Genomic DNA, 15,657 nt, shown 5'->3' with positions numbered 1-15,657 from the left:
GGACCCCAAAATGCGTTATATAATGACATGTGTCTCTGTGCACAGCTGGGCCACTTGCCCCAGCACAGTGAGGGGAGCAAAGACTCACACTGCAGGCTGCCTGGAGGTTTATCAGAAACTCTTTGAACCGTGCATCAGGATGCAGGAGAAACCCAGGCTCCCCCATGATGGAGAAGGAAGGGCATTGGCCAGGCTTGGCAGCGGTGGCGGAGCGGAGGGAGAAGGAAATAGAAGCAGAGTGGCAGCAAGGGTCCTGCGTCCTGGGGGGAGCTATGAGACGGATGAGGAGCATGGCGCAGTCAAGCCCAGTGTCATCAGACCACCCAGGGCCTGCCCTGCTGAAGGGGTGACCACACTTTGGGAAAAGTTCACACACGTTCCTGGCATCCAGAAGAGCTTGGCCCCGTGAGCCTCGTGGATTCTGGAATTCAAGCTGCTGTCACATCCTCTCCATCTGGTCAGGGTTTCCTGGGCATGTCCCCACCCCAAGGGTCACCCTCCCTCTGCCACCCACTACAGATTACCCGCAGGTTCAGTCAACAGCTCAGCTCTGGTGGAACCACTCCCCGAGCCCGTGTGGCATGATGTGGCCCTTTTCTTGTTCAGGCACAGAGCAAGAGTTCTTTCGGGTTTAACTGTATATTCTGCAATAATTTCAAACTCACAGGAAAGTTGTGTCAGTGATATAAATAACGCCCGTCGACCCTCCCCCGAGATTGACCAACCGTCAACGTTCGTTCTGCCAATTTGATTTCTCTCCATCTCGATTGTCTTTATATACCGTACATCCTTCTTTCCTGACCTGTATGTAGTAAGAGGCAGATGATGTGCCCTTCCACCCCTGTCTCGGTCTGCTTGGGCTGCCATCATAAAATATCGTAGTCAGGGTGGCTTAAATGACACGAATTTATTCCTCACAGTTCTGGAGTCTGAAAGTCCAGGATCAGGGCACCGGGCGATTGGGTTTTTGGTGAGAACCTGCCTCCCGGCTGGCAGACAGCCGCCTTACTGCTGTGTCCTCACACGACCCAGAGAGCGAGCTCTGGTGTCTCTCCGTCATTTCTTATAAGGGCACTAATTCCATCAGATCAGGGCCCACCCTCATGACCCCACCTTACCTTAATTACTTCCTTACTCCAAGTCCAGCCACCCTGGGCCTTAGGGCTTCAGGAGGTGAATTTGGCGAAGGATACAATTGAGGCCCCAGGAGTCCTTAAATATCCCAGCGTGTCTCTTTTAATAACAAGGACACTTTCTTACAAAACCATAGCACCATTATATTCTTTGAAGAACAAATAAGATTTTTAATGAGATTGACCACCATGCGATTATTAAATGCAGACAATTTACCACTGAAATAATATTATCTAAGGCATGGTTCCTACTAGGATTTTTCCAATTGTCCCCATAACGTTCTTCACAGCATTTTCTTTCAAAATAAGATCAATCGTTGCATTTAGCATCGCGTCTTTTCAAGCTTCCTTTATTCTGGATGGTTCTTCCGTTCTTTCCTTGTCTCCGTGACGCTAGCCTTTTGAAGAGGACGGTTGAGTTTCTCCGCAGGCTGCTCCCTGATTTGTGTCTGTCGCCGTTTCCTTGTGATTGGGTTTTCGCGGGGCTGACACGGAACTGAAGCTGTGTCCTTCCGGGTGCGTGTCATCAGGAGGCACGGGATGTCCCTGGGTCCCAATCTTGGCGATGCTGACTTTGCTTGGTTAGGATGGTGTTCTCTTTTTCCCTTTGGAAGATAATGTCATCTGTAGAAAGATACCTTTGAGACAATGTCAATAACCTGTTCCTTATTAGATTTTCACCCAACAGTTTTCTCATCCACCCATGAGTCTGATACTGGCCTAAATCACCTATTACTCTCATGGCTGCACAATTAGTTTTCTAAGCCTGTCATTCCACCTACCTTCGTTAGCTGGTACTCCACCTCGAGAGCTCTCTCTTCCCCACTATTTATGTATCTCTCCGTCTACTAGTTCATTATCAGTGTGGACTCATGGATTCCTGTTTTGGTCATTGGATTATAATCCATTATGGGCGTTGTACGTCACAATGCTCAAATTCCCAGCCCTGTCCAATGGGAGCCCTTCATGGCTCCTGTCTTCTGATGTGTCCCTAGACTGGGGTTCTTCATGTCTCATATATTAATGATCTTCAGGGAGCATACGAGCTGCTTGAAGTCATATCCAAAAGATTGCACATCTCCGTGCTTTGTTGGGGGGCGGGGGGGTGAAAGTTCAATGGCTTCCATCGGATTCTCAAAAGTACTGTGGTCTCCCAAAAAAGACAGAGATTCTACATCAGAGACTTGGGTGAACCTGTCCATCTTATCCCAGCCACCTCTGAGTCGCAGATGAGGACAAATCCTGCATACGACAGAGGTGGTGGCATGGCTTAATCCTCCCAGTATTCGGGCCTTCCTTCCTCAGCTTCACATAAAACCGACAAGTTGCAGAATGTGGCTCTGTCGGGTCCCAGGGGAGGTTTCCCTCTGGGGGACAAGGAATGTGAGGTCCTGACGGCCCTCACCCCTCTGGGGCCAGCCTGTTTTCAAGGCTTGAGTGTGTCTAGGAAGCGTGCTATGACGTTCAGACACAGCACACGAGGACTTGCAAGGGGACCCTTGGTTCCGGAGCCACCGAGAGGTAGAAACGTCTTCAGCCGTGTGGGCTCTCCTTGCCCATATTGAAGAGCAAGGCCAGGGCCCCCAGTCCTCCGGGTGCTAACGTCCAGAGGACTTCACTGCTACATACGCACCTCCTGCAGAGACCTCTTGTGACACTTGCAGTGGCTGCCGTGTGGCTGCTCTGTTTTTGGGCACATCCTTCTCGCTCAATTCCCACCACAAGCTTGGACGTGGACTAATGTCACCCTCCATCTTACACACAAGGAAACGGGGGCTCAGACAAGCTTTACCCAGGGTCCCGCATCTTATAAGTGACCAGTGCCTTGAGGTCACTCGTGTGGGAGCCTGCTGCTCCCAGGAAGCGGAGACACGTGGACCACGTCCTGGCCCAGAGCCAAGCTCAACGGGTCAGCCAAACCCCGACCAGTCCACAGACCCGCCCCTCAGGACAGAGCCACTGCAGCCAACCAGACACCCGAGCAAGAAAGCGATGCTGATGGGTGTTGTGCCCCTGGGTTTGAGAGGGGTTTGTTACATGGTCCCACTGGGGCGATAGCTGACGGATACAGGGACTGTGCCGGGGAGAAGGAACCTCCTGGTTTCACCCTCACTTCTCAAATCAGTGCAACGACAACACTAGAAATCTATCTTCCTCTTCTTCTGATCGTGTATGTGTTTGTGCCTCTGACCGTGAAACTCCGTGGTGTCTCATACGTGAGCCAGGGGTGGAGGGGAGAGTGTGGGGGAAAGAGCTCAGGGAAAATCGCATCAGTGGAAGAGCATGTGCTCCCTATCAGGGGATCACGTGGATCTGTCCCAGAGCCTGAGGATGGGTTTTCACAGCCACTAGTCGGGGGTCCAGGCAGGGAGGGCACAAATGCGGGGCCCTCGTGAATGCATCCTCTGCGACAGAGCCAGCCCCGAGCCAAGACTTAGAGCTATGACCCCGGTAACAGCTGCAGCCGCAGGAACTCGCCAGCACTGGCAGGCTGAGGCTCTGCTTGGAGGCATGGTAGGAAGGTGCAGACCCATCACAGGATGGCATTGAGACGACAGCAGGATGGAAACTTCTGGATTCCTTCTGCCTCTCCTGCTTCCCGAGGAAAGGAGTCTTCGCACAGGTCTGGACGCGGAGGGAGGAAGCCAGGACCACGGCACCGGGCAGACTCAGCTCCACGCGCTCCAGACTCCTGGAGCTTGGCAAGCCCTCCACGGTCAGCCTGGAGGTTCCCGCTTGCACAATGCGGGTGAGGATGCTGACACCGCTGTCCTGGAGAAGGCGGGTGAGATGGTCCGCGGTGCTTGCTACGTTAGCAAGCCCCTTCTCGTTTTCCAGGAGGGAGGGTGGGTTCCCACAGAATCGGTTTCTAACGACCCTAAGTGCAAGTGGGGGTGGCAGGTGTGGGCCTTCTTGGGGCCGCTATGCCCCCTGGAACCTTCTTCCTCCGTGCACGTGCGCACTGCTTCCTTCCTTCAAAGCATGCGCGGTAATGAGGAGGGGTCGTGGGCTCAGAATGAGGAGTCCCACCCAGGTTGCCCTCATCATGGGGACACCGTGGGGTTGGGCACCCTTGTTGGCCTCCTTGGTCTCCATGTGGCCGTCTTTCAACGGAGGCATCAGCGGGAACCGTCACAAGCGTCCATCTCTGAGCCCCGGGTGGGGTGAATGGTCAGCCCCCAATAAGGGGATCCCGAATCATTTATCCAGCATCACTCTGAGCACCCCCCACACACACATACACCCCACACCCCCTGGCCCTCAGCTACACAGACCCCAGCGATTCAGGACAAGACAGTTCAGGCTGAGTTCACCAACACTCCCCAATCAGGGCCTTCAGAGAAGACTCTTTCCTGAGAAATCCTGCAAAGAGCAGTGGCCGTGGGTTTGGATGAGCGGGGAGCTGGGGCCAAGGGGTGTTCCGGGGAAGCGGGAAGCCCTGGCCTGCAGAGATGGCCCTGAGAGGCAGGGAGCCGTGACCCGGCCTGTCGGAGTCTCCTGAGCGGAGCCCAGCGGGAATTGCCGGCCCATTGTCTGGAGAATTCTTATCAGCAAAGACAGACGGCCCTTTTCACAGACATCTGGCAGCCCTCGTCCCAGTCTGGATCTTGGGTTTCCACTGGGAGGCGGAGGCCAGTGTCGGAAGATGGGGCCACCCCAGAGGGGGCAGGCTCTGTTTACACACAGCGGTGCTGGGCACCAGCTCCCATGGGATCATGTGTCTCTGTGCACAGGTGGCTGAGACGGCCTCCTCTGCTCACTCAGTGCCCTCCTGGCCGCCTCCTTCCCTCCTTTCTTCCCTCCCTCTCTCCTTCCTTCCTTCCTTTCTTCCTTCCTTCCTTCCCCCTTCCCCCCACTCCCTCCCTCCATCCTTCCTTTCTTTTAACAGATGTCTGGGCGCCTTTTCCACCCCAGCCCTGTGCTACACAAAAGGATTGTAACTGTTAATAAGACTCCATTCCAGTCCACAGGTAGTTCATGGGCCAGAGGAAGACTCCGGCAGACAATCGCAATACGCAACAACAGGCCACGACCGGCCGTGGGAGCCCATGGGGGGTCATCTACCCAGGCCGGGGCCAGGGGGTCTTGGAACAGTTGCCTGTGGGGCCCAAATAGGATCCTTGTCCGTCTCTTCTAGCGATAGAAGGAAGCCAGGAATCACTGGGACCCACCCTGGCCTGGTGGCCCCAGGTCTTTGAATGTGCCTAAGACCTCAGGATGGACTGCAGTTACCCTCGTAAATCTCGAAACATCCCAAACGTATCTGACCCCAGAACACCTTTCTTTCTTGGCCAACATTTCATGGGACAGACTTTTGGAAAGAAAAGTCTCCTTTGTTATTTGCTATGAAAATTATCCTCGTGAGGACGAGCTAATGAAACCGGAAAATAACGTTAAATGGGAAAAAGTGAAGCAGGCTCCTGAGGGCAGCGACAGATGGTTGTTGTCTAATTCTGCTCCTTGCCAGCGCCTGGTCAAAGCCGCGGTAAAGGGATTTTAAAGACGTAAATCCACAAGGATGCAGAGGATGAAAAGGCAACCACAGGAACCAATTTAGAAGGTGGACAGAAGATGAGTGAGTGAGAACTCTGACCGAGGACGCTGGGTCCCCTTAGTGGCCGCTGGGAAAGTCGGGGGTGGGGAAAGAGCTTATTCACACAACAGAGTCTTCCAAAAACCATCTCTGGAACTGGGGAAAGAGGTGAAGAAGACTCAGTGAAAGATTTTGAGATGCAGTTGGAGCCCAGACCCGCCTTCCCAAGCCCCACCCCCGGGAGGACACCTCCCCATCTTGGAAGAAGGATAGAAGTTTATTTTCTAGACCTCGTCATACAGAGGGTTTGTGGACTGGGAGATCCCAGCCCAGGTGAAGGCCTGAGTGCCTTTCCCAAACCAGGGTGACAAGTTAAGTGACCCTTTGCATCCTTCCCTCTTCTCTAGCTCAGCCCCCAGAACACCAACAGTCAGACCTTGCCCTCCTCTGAGACCTGATCCAGCCCAAGAGGAAAGGTCTAAGGGTATTGACACCAGGGGATCCTCAAAAAAACAGCCCAGATCCTTCCGCAAAGAAGCCTCTGGTGGTCAAGCTCCACTCCTGAACTTCTAATGAGCTCGATGGCTCCTCACTCTGTCGTGAGCTGACAGCCCGCGGTTACCAGATGCCTGTGAACAGCCTCTAACACGGAAAGTAAAGACCAAAACAACAACAGAAAAATGTAACTTGGAGGAAACAGAGACTGTTCAAGGAAAAGAAAGCTCTGACGACTCTGTCAACAACAGGCAGCTGTGACCCAGACCCTCAGAGATATGATGTCACATCCAAGAACAAGAAGAGGGTGCTATCAAAAAGGAGCATTGGGAAGACAAAGAAGAAAGAGCGCCTAAACTTAAAAGCAAAAACCACAGCCGGGATGATAAAACTCAACAGAAGAGTTAGAAAATCAACTTGAGAAAATATCCCAGAAAGTAAAAGGAAAAGAGAGAGAAGAAGGAAAGGATGATAATAAAGAAGATCCAACATCCAAAAAAAGGGCGCTACAGATGTGTGAGGGAGAAACGGAGGGGAGGAAGTCACCAATGAAATAATTCAAGGCCGGTTCCCGGCTGCCAGGCTTGGGTTTCCAGACTGAAGAGGCCCGTGAAATATCCAGCAGAGTAAATAAATAGAGACACACCCCCCACCACCACCATGGCACCTCACTGTGACATTTTAGTACACTCGGGACAAAGAGAAGATTCTACAAGCTTCCAGAGAGGAAAGCTAGGTCACATACAGAGAGTCAGTTCTCAGAGTGGCTTCGTAATTCTCAAGAGCAGAATTGGAAGCAAGAATCCGATGGAACAACACCTCCAAACTTCTAAAGGAAAACTATTTCCTATTAAAAATCCTATGGCCAGCCAAAGGATCAGTCAAGTGTCGAGCGGAGTAGTGGCCATTTCAAACATGCAAGGTCTCAAAAAACAGTAGTCTACCAGTCACACTTTCTCAAGAAGCTACTGAAGGACGTGCTACCCCAAAGCGAGAAAATAAACCAAGGAGGAGGCTGGAGATGCAGGGAGGCGTTCCTCACCACGGGTGAGCGGGGAAGGAAGTCCCCACAAAGGCTATGAAGGGGCATCAACATCAAGGCTTTGAAGGGGCTTCAACTTTGACCTGTTCCTGAGAGGCGGAAGTTGACCATGGTGGGCACAGGAGCAGATGACACAAACCAATCCACTCTGGGTGGCCATCCTTCCATCACCATCCCCAGTTCTCCCAGCTGTAATGAGCCCTGGGCTCCCCAGGACTCACCCACATCCTTGCCCACTGGCAAGGTCAGAAAGAGTTTTGGCCAACTCGGGGCAGAAGCCAGGCTCTGACCCAGAATTCCCTTCGACTTTCCTTTCCACTTTATATTTCCCTGGGAGTCTTCAACTCTTGGTGACGATATCGCCTTTTCCTTCCCCCATTTGCTTTGTGCTTCCCGCTCCATTTTTGAGAATGAAACAATGGATCATTGAGAGGTTGTGGCAGACGCTGGCCAGATGGTCACCAAACCTTCTTCCTCTGGCTCCTGGACACCCAGCTAGACACACTGTTGGTTTCAAAGTCGTGTCTGCACAGGCACATGGCTGGAGGGGAACATGAAAAAGTCTGGTTGGCTTGTTAGGGGAGGCGGGGTGGGGGTGGTGTTTTTTCCTGTCAGTCTTAGGATAAGGTTCTTTTGCAACAAACATGTAGGGAATGTGGAGCCAGCCTCTCCACATTATATACAGCGTACATAAAAACATCGTCGCACACAGCTCTCCGGACAGATGTTTCTTTGCAAGCAAGAGCTCATTTGTCCTCAAAGCAGTCAGGATCCGGCAACCCGGCTCTCCAAACCCATCCTGCCCTGTTTCCCATCCCACACCGGCCCTCAGCCTGCCTCCCCTGGGAGAGCCCCCTCCCCTCCAAACATCCTCCACCGCCTTCAGGGCTGACTCCAGATGTCGCCAGGCCAGAATTCCTCGCCCCTCTGGTGTCCCCCTGGGGCTTCGGCTCTCTGCAGTGACGGTTGCCCACTCTGCCTCTCAGGGACCAGGGGACAGCACACCCAGAGGTAAGGGGCTCAGGCCCACCGCAGTCAGACCACCTGTGTCCACAGCCCAGATGCCCACTTGCCAGCTGAGGGGTGGCCCAAGTTGCTTTGAGGCCCCGGGATGATAACAGCGCCTACCATAGGAGGTTTGTGAAGAGTAAATGAAAGAATGCATGGAATGTTCTTAGGGAGGTGACCGGCCCATGTGGGTTGTTCAATAAGCCTGGGCTCTGAGGTAGAGGTTGCATCTGCGTCCGGCTCTTGCAACGCCCCATTAACCCCTCAAGGGCGGTTCCCACACCCTCCTCACCCGTCAACGACCTAGAGCCTGGCACAGTGCACTGCATGTGGGACAGACCTGTGAGCCTGACCAGCAGCCAAGGAGCCCAGACGAGGCCACATCCACCGACAGAAGCTGCATGGCTATTGGGATGAGAGGCAGGATGTCCTGCCACCCTGGGACAGTCCCCACCATCGGTCCAGCCTTGCCCGGAGAGCTGGACTGGGAGAAGCCGGCCGGCACAAAGACCAGACAAAAACCGAGTCCCAGGGGACGGCTGGGAACTGGGGACATGGAGCCGGAGAAGAGAAGACTCAGGAGAAAGTCGATCAACCCAGGAAGTGGAGATAACCACCTTCTATGCGCCAGCCATTGTTCTCCAAGGAACAGGTCGGGTGAACCCTCTGCCCTGCTGGGCTTGCATCCAGACAATCCAGTAAGGCAAGAGGAGGACCGAAAATGCAATGAGTAACAGTGTAAAGCCACACGGGCTGGTGCTAAGTCCTGTGACGGACAGGTTAGCACGGGGAGGAGGTGCCGAGGCAGGCCAGAGGGTGAGGATGAGGAGCACTTTGGTGCCGGGGAAGGCTTTTCTCAGCATGGGACACTCAGCAGACACTTGTGAAATGAGCAAGCCACCATCTGGGTAGCTCAGTGTTTTGCTCTCAGATCCTATGGCAGGCCCTGCCCATGTGCCACTCCAAGGGAACTACATTTCCCAGAGTGCTTTGCTCTCAGGCTCCTGGGCAGATTCAGCCAATGGGAGGCCCCAGTGGAGAGTGGAGGGCGGGAGGAGAGAGAAGTGGAGGTATTTCCATCCCCTCTTCTGCCTCCGTGATCCCAGCTCGCACCACACGCACCCTGATACGGTTTGGTTTCTACTGGATGGCTAGACTTCTGTACTCTGGTGACATGGCCTCCTCTCTGTGTCCCTCCAGCCCTGGGGACACTGGCTCACTTCTGGAGGTGACCGGAGAGTGTATCCAGCTGAGATGAGGCTGGAAAAACACCATAACGCAAGTGCCCTCAGATGAAGCAAGGTACCATGTCTCCTTGGCTGTTTCTTCTCTTCCCTCCTTCCCGAATTTCGGTGGTTTTTCCCTCATCCCCGTTCTCTTTGGCTCTCTTTGCTCCTCCAAGTGCGAAGCAGCTCGCTGGCTGATCGGAGAAGCTGAAGTTTCTCCATCGGCATTTGCCCGAGGCTGTGCCCCTGAAGTCACTCTTACCAACAGGTCCTTATGCATCTGACATCTTCATTTTCTTCTTTCCCAAATCTGACCCCCTGCTAAAAACAAATAAATAAGTGGTGATGCCACGTGGCTGTGGGGTCAACAGTCTGGCTGGAGGATCCCAGATCTCGGACTTCATCTGCAGTTTGGCTCTTCCTGGTTCTGCTCCACTGGAACATCGGGTCTCCCGGGTCTCCAGCCTGCCAGCCTACCCTGGAAGTTTTGGACATGCCAGCCTCCATAATCATGAGAGCCAGTACCTTAAAATAAATCTCTTTCTCTCTATATATATGCACATCCTACCAGTTCTGTTTTTCTGGAGAACCCTGGCTGACACAGTCACCGTATCTCCCAATGATTTTGGGATGAAGCCTCTTGTGCAAATTCCTTTTACAAATAAGTGCTAGAGAGACATACACTCTCCCTGAGGAGCCGGTATATTCTCCCCAAGGGTCATTCCTTCTTTCCCTGCTCCCTTTGGCCGCCAGGAATTCCCAGCTCGGCCACAGCAACCGTGGAGGCTGGTTATCACGGGCAGTATGTCTGCGTCCGACCCTCAGCTCGGCCAGGACTCATCTTCCCTGTTGCATGTCTGCTCTCCTTTGATCCTGACTTCTCAGTTCCAGGTGTGCGTCACTCTGCTATTGCACGTGCCTCCTGCAGAGTGCTCCGAGCTGAAGATGGACAGCCAGGCCAGGCGCCACACATCTGGAGGGGTTTCTTTCCCTTTCCTCTGGCCCCTGGCCAGTCCGCTGGGCAGGAGTGGGCACGTGCTCAGCAGTGAGCGAGACCACTGTCAGACAGCTGTCCACACCGCCATGGTGAGCACTCACCAGAGAGCTTGGGGAGCCCGGGATGTGGGTGATGACAGCCAGGAAGGATGGCTTCCACGGGCATCTTCAGGAACCTCCCGTTGGCAGTGTTAGGATCATGCGTGTGCCTGCCCATCACCAGGAGCTGGAGCAGCTGGAGACAGCTCACTGGGGACCAGGACCTCAGGCCACCAGGGAAAAGTCTTGCTTGCGCCAGCCGGCACCCATTCCAGGAACGAATGAGCCAGCCCACCTCGCCTTGCTTCAAACTCCCGGAAGCACAGGGGCAATTCCAGAACACCCCGCCCCTCGTGCGGATGCCCCACATACACACCAAATAGCAGCCCCCCTGCATGTCCTTCTGCCGAGCCCGCCACCCCACCACGCTGCTATCAATTGTGAGAAGAGAGAGTGGGTGGAACAGGGGGGCCATTTCTCTCTGATTTTCCTGCTAATTTCCATCCCTCTGAGGACACGACAAGCGCAGTAAAGGGCAGGCGGGTTTGTTTTCCTGACGAGTAGCAATTGTCCTCAGGACACTGCAAATGGGGCACCGTGTTAGGGCCGAGTCATGGGTCCTGGGCTCAGGAGGCTGGCAGGTGGAGAGGAGGGGCAAGCAAGGGCAGCCGGGGCCCATTTTATGGACGCAGAGGTTGGATGAAGTGGGTTTATGGATGAAGTGTACCAGTTAGGATATGGGCAAAGCTGTGTAACAAAGAGCCCAAGACAGACAATGGGTGGGACGATGCTTTCCTCCATTCACGGCTTTCATCCGAGCTCAGTGGGGTCTCCCTTCACCATCCCTTTCTGATGGGTTAGAAATGAGCCTCAGAGCTTCTCAGCCATTTTCTCATATAAGAACGGATTCATTTTGTAATTAAGACTCATTTTCAGGTGTCAACGAGTCCAGTCAGGTCCACATCAACACTGGATTTTTCACGTCTAACTCAACACTCTTTCTCTCTGTCTCCGCCCAGGTTCAGCCCTGCCCCGTGACTCAGGCAGCGGGAAGGGACCTCAGTCTGTCCCTTTTCTCTCCTCCCCCTGTACCCCCACCCCCGTCTAGGATGTCAGGACGTGGGAGGAGGGATGGGGAAGGGATTGAACATCGCATACCTGGCTGGGGCTGTGATAATCCAGCCCATGTGGCAAGAGCCAGATGCTGGCCCTCCTCTGGGTCACCTTTGTGGGTTCTTTGGGGACCTGAGTGAGCACTGTCCAGCCGGTTTCTTGTGAGCCTCCAGGCCTCCTCAGCTCCTGCCCACAGACTCCGGCTGCCAGGGGTCCTGTCACCCTTAGGGGGCTACACGCTCACAGCTTCTACCCACCACCTTCCTCCGTTTCCCTCGGCCCACACGGCAGTCGCTCACCCCTGCCATATCGGTCAGGACACAGGTAAAGCTGCTGTGACAAAGATACAATGGCGCACACAACACAGAAGCTCACCTGTCTCTTTCATGACCGCCTGCAGTTTGCGGGTGGACCAGGGTGGCTGAGGAGCTCCACACCCTGAGGCTGCGGAAGGAGCTGGTTCCTCCTATCGCGTTGTTCCTCCCCGTCCAAGGGCGTCCGCCTCATCTCCATCGTTCCCACTGGCTGGTGGTCCAGCCCCAGAGAGAGAAGGAGAGAGCGCCGGGAACGGCTGCCTTTTCAAGGCTGTGGCCAGAGGTTGCGCGCGTCCCTTCCTCTCACATCCCATTGACCGCAACTCGATGCCGTGTCCACTCCTACCACAAAGAGAGCTGGGAATGGCCTCTAGCTGGACGGCCCAGTGCTCAGCTGAGCTTCAGGAGATGCTCTTACCAAGAGGACGATGGAGACAATGCCTCGACCCTACAGGGAAATTAGGAGTGCCTAAGGGGGCAGTGCGGGCAGACCCTGCCCTCTCTCTTCATTCTGCCCTGGGCACTCCGGCCAGCCTCAGCACCCCAAATTCACAAGGAGAGGAGCAGGTTATTATGTTCCTGCGTGACCCCCAGGTCCGGGGGATCCCAGCCGAGCTCCCCATTCCTCTCCCGCCCCACCACACTCTGAGCCTGCACAGCCCTGGTCCACGATTCCATGTCACGGTCAGCATCACTCCTTCCTCCCTGCGGGCACCCTAGTCTCTGAGTAGTTTTATTGGGAACCCCCCACCGCCCTTGGCTTGGCCAGGAGAGAGAGAACCACCTGCAACGCCGTGGACCCCCACCCCCCACCATACTGACCACACTCAGGCCCCCATCCATCCAGGCTGGAGGTGGCTGGCGGGGTTGACTGCTGGGGACAGCTCTGCTCTTTCCGTCAGACAGGATCCCGGGGTGTCGCACCTCTCAAAATGCAAGGCTCTCACCCCTTGTCCTTCTCAGCTTTGTGGCTCCTGCCACATTCTTGGGACAAGCAGAAAAGTCCCATCTGTGTATCAGCCGACAACACGCACCCCCGGGGAAGCTTCCGGGCCTTCCTGCAGCCTGGCCTTGTGCACAGGCCCTGCTCCAGGGACCTTGCAGAAGATGGGTGACCAGTCCCCGTCTTGCAGATAAGAACTTGGTTCCTGGTGAGGTTAGAATATGTGCCCTGGTCACCGGGGAGAAGGAGAGGATTCGACCCCAGGTGACCGCTGGCTCAGAACGTGTGCCTGGAATGCAGCCTCCCCATGGGCGACGGCACAGAATCCGCACCCCCTTGCATCTTCCCGGCCCCTCCAGCACCACGCACGCCCTGCTGCATCCCCCCAGGACTCCCCTGAACACCCCTCGTGCCTCCCGCCTCTCTCTTTGCCCCGGCCACTGGGCATCTCCAGGAACCCTCTGGCCTGAGGCTTCTGTGGCCCAACTCCTGGGCACCCCGCTTCCCCCTCCCTTTCCTGTGGCTTCTCTGTCTCCTCTGATGACAAGCCCATAATCCCCCATGCTTTGTTCACACTCCGCACACGCTTCCCTGGTGACCATCACCGGGCTCTCCCCTGAACCCCAGGAGGGAGAGAGGCCCAAGTCCTGTCCCTGGGACGTCTCTCAGACCCCAGCCCTTCCTCTCACATCGCTTCTCTGCTCCAGGCCCTCTGACCTCTTCCCAGGCTTCTGACCAACCTCCCCACCCCCAGGACCCCCACCTCATCATTCCATCACCTGCATTGCTCCCAGGGACCATTCTCAATCATTCACAGATCCAGGAGCATCACTCCTTTGAAAGCTCCCTCCTGCCTGTATGCTAAAGTCCAAACTCCTAGGCAACCGTCAGAGCCCTCACAATTTGGACCCAACTTGCCTTGCCGTTGTGCCCCTTCACTCCCTCCTCTATACAGTCAGCACCCAGACCAGTGGATCTCGAACTTTGGGGAGCATAAGACTCACCTGGGGGAGCTTGTCAATCCTATGCCTGAGCCTCACTCTCAGAGATTCAAATCCAGCTGGTGAGGGCTGGGGGCGGGAATCTGCCTGTGTAACGGGGTGATCTGAGAAGCCCTACCGAAGATCCTGAACTCGCTGTGAGCCATCCAGCCTCTGGGCCCTTGTTCATGCTGTTCCGTCTGCTGGGAACACCGTTCCTCCCCCATCTGCCTATCAGAGTCTCCCAAACTCTGTCTTTAGTGGCACCTCCTCCAGGAAGCCTTCCCCAGACCCTGAAAGAGAATTAATGCCTTTCCCCTGTGCGTCTCTCCCTGGCACCCTGCCCCTCTCTTACAGCCCTTAGGATCATCTGCCCAATGTGGGCGTTATTTACACACGATCCATTTTCCCCTCTAAACCGGGAGTCGGTGGAGGCAGAGAACATCTCATCCAGCCATCCCCGACACCCCCCGAGTGTGGAGCCTGCACAGGTGCCAAACGAGGGGTGGGTGTGAGCGAGGGGAAAGACAGCGCCCCCACGGCCTGCCCCGCCCGAGGCCCCCCGACCTTTTTGAGGGCTCCTGGCCCTCCCTGCCACCGCCCCAAACTGCTGGGGATCCCTCCACAGACACATCTGGCTTAAAAAGGAAATGCGCTGTTTCATGACTTAACTCTTTTTATTTTTAGACGCGGTGACTAATCTCCAACGCGGGAGCTCTGCAGGCTGCTCTCCGGGGAGCTCGCCCAGCCGGGCGCCTGTTCTCGAGCCAAGCAAGGGTGGGAGGGTGGCACGGGGGCGATGCCCGGCTGAGAGGGGAGGCAGCCCCTCCCCATCCACCTGTACCTCCAAAATACCTCGTCCCGGGATGCCCAGGACACCCCCACTGAAGGGACCGATGCACAGAGAGTGGCTTCTGCCATGTCCCATTGGGGGGGAATGGAGATGGGGCCCAGGAAGTTATATTTCCAAGTCTCGGCTCCCTGTCCTGCCACCGACACACACAGACTGGCCTCGGAGCGGAGGTGGGGCCGGGTGGCTGCCAGCTGCTCCTGCACCAGCCTGGCTGTGTCCTCCTCACTAACCCTCCTCCGGGAGGACGAGTCAGGTGCAAGTCTGCGGGGCCGGAAGAACAAGCTGCTTCGCAGGCTGCGTGGCCCCTTGGGTGGGCAGTGGGGAGAGTGTTTCTAGCCATGAGACTGGGCAGGGACCGAGGGACCACCCCCCACCCCGCTTTGCCCGGTCCCCCCACCCCCCGGCTCCAGGTACCCCTTCTCTACTCACCCTGCACAACTCAGAGCGCAAGGAAACCGTCGCTGCCTAAGCCCCTCAGACCCTCATCTCGAGGGGCCTCGCTTGTGACACTTTTCACTTGTTCCCTTATTTCTTTCTTTAAGAATGCATGCTTTTCATAGAAAGAAGAGAAAATCTGTGAAAACCGATATGGAGCAGTAAGAAGAGGATGAGGGACATGCTACCGACTACGGGGAAAGAGAGGACGGTGGGAGAAGACGTTTGTATGTGCTTGAAAGTGCTCAAAATAGCTCCACATGCAGGGCTGGGCTGGTGGCGCAGCAGTTAAGTGCGCATGTTCCACTTCGGCAGCCCGGGGTTCGCCAGTTCAGATCCCGGATGCGGACATGGCACCGCTTGGCACACCATGCTGTGGCAGGCGTCCCACATATAAAGTAGAGGAAGATGGGCACGATGTTAGCTCAGGGCCAGTCTTCCTCAGCAAAAAAAAAAGAGGAGGATTGGTGGCAGTTAGCTCAGGGCTAATCTCCCTCAAAAAAAAAAAAATTTCTCCAGATGAGAGAGGAGAGGCTGGTACCACAG

At 55.3% G+C, this 15,657-nt stretch overlaps 1 long non-coding RNA gene across 2 annotated transcripts; it reads right to left on the bottom strand.

Moving 5' to 3' along the window:
- Positions 1–1,280: 1,280 nt before the first annotated feature.
- On the bottom strand, positions 1,281–15,358 carry LOC106781500 (uncharacterized). 2 transcript variants are annotated; one of them, XR_001378121.3, is made up of 4 exons: positions 15,106–15,358; positions 12,723–13,048; positions 11,962–12,348; positions 1,281–7,745 (listed from the first exon to the last, which is right to left on the bottom strand). It is a non-coding gene; the product is annotated as an uncharacterized lncRNA (long non-coding RNA). The 2 variants fall into 2 exon arrangements; XR_011423737.1 differs by lacking the exon at positions 15,106–15,358 and adding an exon at positions 13,848–14,432.
- Positions 15,359–15,657: the final 299 nt, after the last annotated feature.

The sequence above is a fragment of the Equus caballus genome, chromosome 12 (assembly GCF_041296265.1).
Source record: "Equus caballus isolate H_3958 breed thoroughbred chromosome 12, TB-T2T, whole genome shotgun sequence".
Taxonomy (NCBI): domain Eukaryota; kingdom Metazoa; phylum Chordata; class Mammalia; order Perissodactyla; family Equidae; genus Equus; species Equus caballus.
This window is presented reverse-complemented; position numbering and strand designations above follow the sequence as displayed.